General features: G+C 43.7%; 1 long non-coding RNA gene across 1 annotated transcript; it reads left to right on the forward strand.

The window, feature by feature from the left end:
* The first annotated feature begins 4,826 nt into the window (after positions 1 to 4,826).
* Positions 4,827 to 8,201, forward strand: LOC122215174. Its single transcript, XR_006200285.1, has 2 exons — positions 4,827 to 4,954; positions 7,741 to 8,201. It is a non-coding gene; the product is annotated as an uncharacterized LOC122215174 (long non-coding RNA).
* Positions 8,202 to 8,614: the final 413 nt, after the last annotated feature.

The raw sequence follows: 8,614 nt of genomic DNA on the forward strand, positions 1-8,614 counted from the left end.
CAATAAAATAATGTCTTCTCTCCCCTAATCAATGGCTCTTTCCCCCAGGCCAAGGAAAATGCACAACTAGAATCACGCATGCACAAGAGACGTGCGGAGGTCACTTACCTTCATACCTCGGCGCCAATGGCCGATGGAGATTCAGGGTCATCAGGGGTTCACAGATGGGAAGCCAGAGTGTGACAAGGACTAGGGTGTCCTGTAGAAGAACAGGCCTCACGGAAGTCCCAAAGGGAGAAGAGGAACGTGGTGACGTTGGACAGAGCGGACCAGCATGTCCGGGGGTGGCTCATCCAGCCCACGTAATGCAGTCTGCATCTTTGCAACGGCGAAGTTGCTGGAGGTGTCCTGACTCAGGTGGCGGGGCTAGCACCATGGCCGATCAGAGAATTTTGAATCAATAAATATACCTTTGAACACTGCGTTTAGGGGGAGCATTTATTTTTCATTTTAACCATGTTTTCCAAATGTCAAGTAAATAGCATGCTTTCGATAACTACAGGCCATTTTACGTCTCTACCACGTGCTTTGCGACGGGCAAAGTAGCCAGAGTCTCAGTTCCTGACTCGGGGGTGGGGGGCGGTTTGGAGACCTCATGCTAACTTCCACCTGTCTCCGCGTCCATCCCAGGGAGGAACCCTTGCATACACGGAAGGTTTTAACTTTTGGATTACAGAGCAGCTCAACTTGAACCTACAAGTGAGTTCTCTGCGCATGCTTAGAGTTTCGTGTAAAATTTAAAAACCAAACCAAGTCAAAACAAAACTTCCGGTGTTTGAAATCAATGATTTCGCTGGCAGAGCACCCCCAAAGACTCCAACCCTGGCCACGGGAAAACATTTCTGAATTGCAATTTAATAGTAAGCAATGCATGTGTATTATAGAGAATTACACCATCCCTTAAAGCTTGGGACACGGCTTTTGGTGGTCTCTGATATGACAGAAGAGATAAAACGTCATTGCCAAAAGCACAGACATGATCCCTGTTTTCTCACGTTCTCGGCAGGAGGAATGAAGTCACAGAGGGACACGTTTCCATAGCTGTGCCGTCCTGAAAGTCTACAGAAACGGGTGGTTCCTCTGATTCGGCGCGTGCCAAGCCAGACTCCCACGGCATCCATCCTTCTAGAAATGGGGATTGGGAAGGTATGCATGCAGGGTTAGAGTTAGGGGCTTTCTTTCCACCGCACTGGAGCTGTCTTGTAAATCCTCTTTCATACATACATACATAATTCATACACACATAAAGTGTGTACACACACATCTACTTTCCTCATTTTTAGAAACCTATATGCACACACACAAGTAAATCATGCATCCCAACAATAAGACGCGTGTCATGTGCTTTATTTATGGGTGGAAATTTCGAAGTGAATAGTAAATTTTTTTGCCTTATAGCCTGTTTGACAGTATAACTGATTGGATTCATCTCAAATATGCAGCATGATCTTTATGGTTCTGGTATTTGGAGGAGGTATTAGACTGATTCCGTTGCCTTGTGGATTCGCTCGATGTGGCTCCCTTCCATGGAACATAATTTGCCCTTTCATACGTAAGCGAACCTACATTTTATGATCTCATCTGATCACGGCTCTTGCAGTGTTTATTTGTGAAGCACTTTAAATCACTTCCATTGTTTTTACCCTAAATACTTTAAATGTTTTCTTGTTGCAGTGTGATCATTCACTCATCTTTTCAACAAATAGTTGTCAAACACTCACCACAAGTGCGACAAAGCGCTTTCTACCGTTTATACTAATGAAACGTGCAGCGCATCGGCTCTGTCTTCAAGTGATTGGACGGTCTTGGGAAGAAGTTGTCCATATAAACCCAGCACCGGGAGGCCAGGGAAAGGGGGAAGTAGGAGTGGAAGGTTCTGTGGGCACAGAGGAAAGGAGATCTCCCACTAATAGATGAAACCATGAAAACCTTCCCAGGAGAAGGGCATTGGGTCCACTCTTGGTAATACTGGGGCATGCAGAGAGGGGAGAAGAGTTCAGGTAGATGATGCAGGACAATGTCAGGAGGCAGTGATGGGACTTGTCTCTTTGTTAGGCACTTTTCACTAGGGCATACCTCATTTCCTCAATCAGACCCCTGACCTCTGGGAGGCTCTGTGCCTCGGTGATGAAACGCAAATGCTAGATCCAAATGGCTTTGGTTTACTTCCTGGCCCTCCCCCTTTTTGGACGGGTGTCCTTGAGCAGAGTCTCTGGGCCTCAGTCTCTCTTTCTGTGGACGGAAAATGCTAAAAATTCCATGTACCTCAGGTGGTCGTTGTGAGCATAAGGTGTTCATATTCATAAAGCAGTTGGGGCCCCTGACCCCTAAACAGCCAAAGAAGTATCCATCATCTTTGCCAAAACCTAGCAGATTTTCCAACACTGCGGTTACCAGAGAGTCTACTCTTTTGTCCTTTACCCTGAAGATAATTTCTAACATCTACCCAGGCGACAGATATTGTTTCTGAACCTTGAGATCCAGAAATGACCTCATGATCCCCGGCCTCAAAGTCACTCACCGTCTGATAAAAGACACCTGCTCCACATTCAATCCACATTCAGTGTGGAAAACAAACACACTGTAAGGATATAGTGCTACACAGGAATGAATAGGGGAAAATGGATAAAAGGAGAGAAGTTTGATGGGGAGGGTGGTCATAGATGCCGGCTTTGAAGGACACGTAGACGTTTCCCAGGCAGATAAGTTGCAGGGAGACTGATTCCAGACCTAAGGAAAAGAATCCCGGAAGGACACAGGCATTCGCCCGTCTGTTGCAGTCAGCCCAGGTTGACTAGAAGACCGGAGAGAGCACAGTTGGCTTGAGGCTGGGGAGGATAAAGAAGAACTGGCTTCGGATGGACTGTGGACAAGACAGAGAGGCAGAGCAAAGAAAGATGTGTGAACCATTTGTAACTCTTCTGCTGAATCTCCTAGTACAGCCAGGGTACAAAACTCGGGGGCCAACATCAAGTCACGTCTCGGAGCCAAAATCATTCAGACAATTGAGATTAGCTTCTGTTTAGCATACACCAGCTCAGACCATGCCTTCTTACTCCCGTCCCGCAAGTCACAGAAGACGCCATGGAAAGGTGCTTACGATTCAGGCAAAGAATAGATATTTTAAATGAATAATCATGGCATCCATACCAAAACGAGTGGTAACTTAGCAATTCAGAAGAGCTTCACAGGTATGCGTGATTTGTTAATATACTTTTTCTAAAAGAAATTAAATTCCACACTATGTGATATCTCTTTATAGCTATAAACTGAAATCATGCAAAATTTTCAGAAGGGCACATTCTGTCATACAGGCATTCCTGTGTGCTCTGATCTCTGAAGGCATTGAATTTCCCCAATACTTTGCTTGCTATTTAAAGCCTTCAACTTAAAAAATACATAAATAAAATAAAATAAAATAAAATAAAATAAAATAAAATAAAACAAATAAATTAAACCTTCAACCTGGTGGGTAATAACCACTCACATGTAGGCTGTGTGCTATCCCCCCATAACAGCCCTTGAGAAAGGTACTAAATATCAGCTTTTTGCTGCTGAAAACCGAGGTTCTCAAAGAACAAGCAGCTGATAATCGGACGATCCGTAATTCAAACGGCAGCACTCTGCCTGCATTTGCTCACCGGTTTCCATGCGTCCTCGTCTGGATCGTGACTGAATATCTCACCTCCTAGACTGGCCCGCCCGCCCTGCTATAACCAAACGTCACAAACTGAATGCCTTAGAACACGTGAAATTTGTTGTGTCGCAGTCTGGGACTCAAAGTCCGAGGGCAGGTTGTCAGCAGCGTTGATTCCTTCTGAGGGCTGGGAGGGACAATCTGTCCCAGGCCCCCTCTCCCAGCTTCTGGAGATCCACTGGGAATCTTCGGTGCTCCTTGGCTTTTAAAACCATCAGCCCAATCCTTGTCTCCATGGACACATGGTGTTCTCCCTATGAGTCCCTGTGTCCAAATTTTCCCTTTTCATGAGGACACTGTCATATTGGATCAGGGTCCATCCTAATGACATCATTTTAACTAATTCCATCTGCAGTCATCTCATTGCCAAATAAGGTTACATGCTGAGATACAGGGGTTAGGACTTTCACAGAAGAATTTCAGGAAGGACACAAGTCAATCCATAACACTCCCGAAATTCAACTAAAAGGCCATAGAGGTGAAGAATCATGTTTCATGTGTTCCTATAATGTTGGGTCTTGGAAAAGACCAGGGTCTTACAGCTCAGTTGTAGCAAAACCGTTTTACCTTAAAGGCTGGCATTTTGGGGTTGAACACGAACGGTCCCTGGAGCAGGCGGGAGGTGTGGCTGAGTTTACAGGTGCACACTGACCTCAATTCTAGCAGATGTAACAAAATCCACCTTCAGAATGAGAAACCTCATGCAGAGTATGAGATAATTCCAATAGTCGTTCAGAATCTTTGTTGTCCCACGAGAGGATAAACCAGACACCATCAGGCAACTGAGAAAATAAGCAGGTGGTGAGACCTGAGCTACAGTGAGAGAGAGAAGCTGTGGGCATCAAGAAAGGCTGCCAGGAGGAGGAGGTCTCCATAGCCCATGGCAGAAACCACAGGCTTAAAGAGTCTGAGGAAGACAGGACAGTTAGCAGGATCTGGGCCAAAATCCTTCTTCCAGACATGGCTCTCGGCCCAAAATAGACTCAGCAAGGGGCCAGATGTTGGGTTTATAGCACTGGCAAAGGTTAAACCCCTTATCACTAGGGGAGATTGGACCCCCACCTCCCAAGGGGACGATGTCACAATAGCTGGGATGGGGAGTTGGCGAGGTCTGTTGGAGGTTTACAGTTTCACACCCTCAGGGCACAGGGAGTGGATGGCTCCAGAGACACAGCAGAGACACGCCGGCAAAACTGACGTGGACACATGAGCAGAGAGGAGGAAGGGGGTTGCAAGGGAGAAGGAAATGAGCAGCAAGTAAGATAAGAGTTCCTGGAAAAGCTCTGGCTGAAATACCGGGGAAAGAAGGCTTCAAGTCAACTAGAAATTGGGTGAAGTTCAAAACCGAAATCTGAGTGTGTTGAAGACACAAGTTAAAATATAGACAGGAGGCTAACTAGGAGAATGAGTTTTAGAAAGACACAGGTTGGGATTGAATCCTGTCTCTGTCATGTTTAGTTAGTGATTTCAGGCAAACCCTCCCCCTGTGTGTGTGTTCGTCCCCTCAGGAGTGAAGTTGAGAGAGTGATGCCTTCTTCACGGTGACGTGTAAGGGTTAAGTGAGGTGACGAATGTCAAATGCGTATTCATAAAAAGAATGTAACGCTGGGTGCAGAGTACAGACTCAAAAACACTGGTTTCGTCCTTCTTCCTTCTCACACTTCCAATTGGAACTTAAAATATAGTCTTCTGGCCTCATTTATGAACAAGTTGATGAAACGTAAGCTGATTAGTGGAAAACAGAACAATGGCATTCATATTAGATCTCCGTATATTGGAGCATTTGCTAAAATCACAATAAGTGAAAAGATTAAGATTCGCAAGAGCTGCTCTTGGAAGGGGGCGGGTGATTACTTACTTCTTCCTTGGGAGTAAGCTGGACATAGGTGGACGTCAGACCAGCAGACGGACAGATGGGATGAGTCTAGACACCCGAGCCCGGAAGGTTGGGGTCCCTTTAGTGTGGCTTCTCACCTGAGTCAAGTCTGAGGAAACAAGGAGTTAAGTGACCTGAGGAGATCACAACTCTGTCATGGGGGAAGGGTGGACATGAAACGCTGGGGGTAAGAAATTTACTTACACATCTTCAAGTGGATTAGCAAGAATTTTCCCTAATCTGCTCTTTCTTGAGATGTGTACATATTTCATAAGGAAATCAACATCTGTCTAGCTGGAAATTTTCAAATAAAGAAGAATCACCCAATAATCTGAGGTTTCCAAAGGTCCATGAACGTTCTCTGTGTTTTTCCTCCTGTTGGACAGTCCATTAAGAATCCGTCCCTCCTGAATGTTCTTCACTTCTGGGCAGTGGTGCTGCGGTCCAACTAACCGAGCACATGAGCTCAGCACCCGTGGTCCGCTCCCAGGAGATGCTCGCTGGGATTTGTAGCATTTGAAGGAGATCTGCATACTCTGTGAAAATTAATCTTTTCAAAAATAGTTCAGCGCACAAGCACTGTTCAAGCAAACATCAGAAATGCTAACCTTGTCTAATAAAGGGCATATGCAATCTCTTAGAGGAACATTTTATTGGGCTGAAACGCTTATTGGGAAGGGAAATTCTAAAAGGAAAACCTCAGAATTGCCTTTTGTTTCTCCGATGCATTTGCTGCCCCTGGAAGATGGAAGGCAATACCTGTGAACTGCTCCTGTGGAAATAAAACGATTTCTCCCCCCCCCCAAGCCCTTATGCATGTATATCAGGAAAAATATGCATAAGCTGACAACATTTATTGTCAACTGTTTAAACAAGAGAAAGGAAAACTTTACATAAAAGTACCAAGAGTAAGAAATTTTGACTTCTCAAGACGAGAGGTCTCTGCCCTAATCACACAAATACACCTTGAAAAACAGCCACAGACAGGGGCACCTGGGTGGCGCAGTCAGTTGAGCATCCGAGTTCGGCTCAGGTCATGATCTCCCGGTCCTCGGGTTCGAGCCCCTTGTTGGGTTCTGTGCTGACAGCTTAGAGTCTGGAGCCTGCTTCCGATTGTGTATCTCCCTCTCTCTCTGCCCCATCCCTGCTTGTGCTCTGTCTCTCTCTGTCTTTCAAAAATGAATAAACATTAAAAAAAATTTTTTTAAAGCAGCCACAGACAATCATTAAATGGCCATGGCAAAATTGGCAAGATGTTTTTCTAGATAAGGGTCTCCAGACATTTTTTTCCCCACATCCCCTTCTACTTATTTATTTATTTATTCATTCATTCATTCATTCATTCATTTTGAGAGAGAGAGAGAGAGGGGGAGGGAGTTGGGGAGGGGCAGAGAGAGAGGGAGAGAGAGAGAATCCCATGCAGGCTCAGCACTGTCAGCACAGATCCCCATGCGGGGATCGATCTCACGAACCACTGTGAGATCTTGACCTGAGCCAAAATCAAGAGTTGGGCACCTAATCGCCTGAGCCATCCAGGTGCCGCTCCCCACATCCCTTTCTATGAAATATTTTTGGGCATTGATAAATAATACATGTATTTTCATTGATTTTCAGTAATAATTTACTGATAGCTTCACATATAGTAAATATATACTAAATAGGATTTAAGAAGGTAAGGTACAGATCAAATAATAAATCTAACATAATCGCTGAATGGTTCATACTTTCTTGTACGAAATATGATGAAATATGGCCTGTTAAATTTGAAAGCTTGGTTCAACACCGTGTTACGACGCTTGAATTGCATCAGTCTAAGATCAGCTTGTTTTGCTGTTTCTTTTTTAGTGACTAGCAGCGTTGAAAAAGACTGTTAGCCAGTGCTATGCCCGAAGAGTCCCTGTCTGTTTTCTAAATTATAATACTCAGTATTAAACCCCATCTGCCAGTTAAGTAGAAATTTGTGTTACAACTTGCCCCACAAGTTTTCATCTTTTACAATGTCAATTAGTTCTTCTCCTAATTGGAAGGTATTGCAATTTTTTATATTATTAACAGATGGATTATAATCCCACTGAAACTCTATTTGAATTTTTATAAAAAAATAGAAACTATGTTTCTAAGATTTTTAAAAATGCATGAATGAATTTTTTTTTTCTTGTTTAAACAGGTGAATGACTTATGCTATTTTTGGCAATGAAATCACATAATGATGGAAATATTTCTCCACACCTGTTTTTATAATGTTCTTACCGACTAACCAGGATTCCGTTAAAGAAAAACTGTTACTCCCACACTCATCATGCTGTCATGTTAACTTGAAGGAAGGAAGCGTGTTTGCTTTCGGGACAGTATCTACCGGGCAGCAGGTATCTGGGAATACAGGTTCCCTCTGTGATGTGACCCACGAAAGACTCATGATAGGAGTAAACGTTTTAGCTCTGCCATTGTCTTGAAGTCCATGGGTGTGCATCATCGGGGCAATCCCAAATCTACTCTTTCTCTGCACGACTCTTCCAAAATAATTGTCCCATTGGGTAGGATGTACAGATGACATTGGACAATACAGTCTGTCAACCCATAAACAAATAAGGAAACTTCAATAAATCTGCATTTGCTAGGTCAAGGAAACAAGTGAATGTCTGGCTTGAATCCCTTGTATGTAAATGGTGTCCCTCTTAACTCCTTCCAGGAGCATATGAGGTAACTCTCAGGTTGTACATGACATGTGGTCCTGCGACTTGTGGAAGGACAGGATAGGAACAGATATATAGTGCTGATATATAAGAAAGATAGGTGATAGATAGATGATAGGTAGATAGACAGATGATAGATAGATAGGTAGATGATAGATAGATAGATAGATAGATGATAGATAGATGATAGATAGATGATAGAAAGATAGAAAGATGATAGAAAGATAGACAGATAGATAAATAGATAGATAGATAGAAATATGATAGATAGAAAGATAGATGACAGATAGATAGATAGATAGATAGATAGATGATAGAAAGATAGATAGATGATAGATGATAGACAGA

The sequence above is a fragment of the Panthera leo genome, chromosome A3, assembly GCF_018350215.1.
Source record: "Panthera leo isolate Ple1 chromosome A3, P.leo_Ple1_pat1.1, whole genome shotgun sequence".
NCBI lineage: Eukaryota > Metazoa > Chordata > Mammalia > Carnivora > Felidae > Panthera > Panthera leo.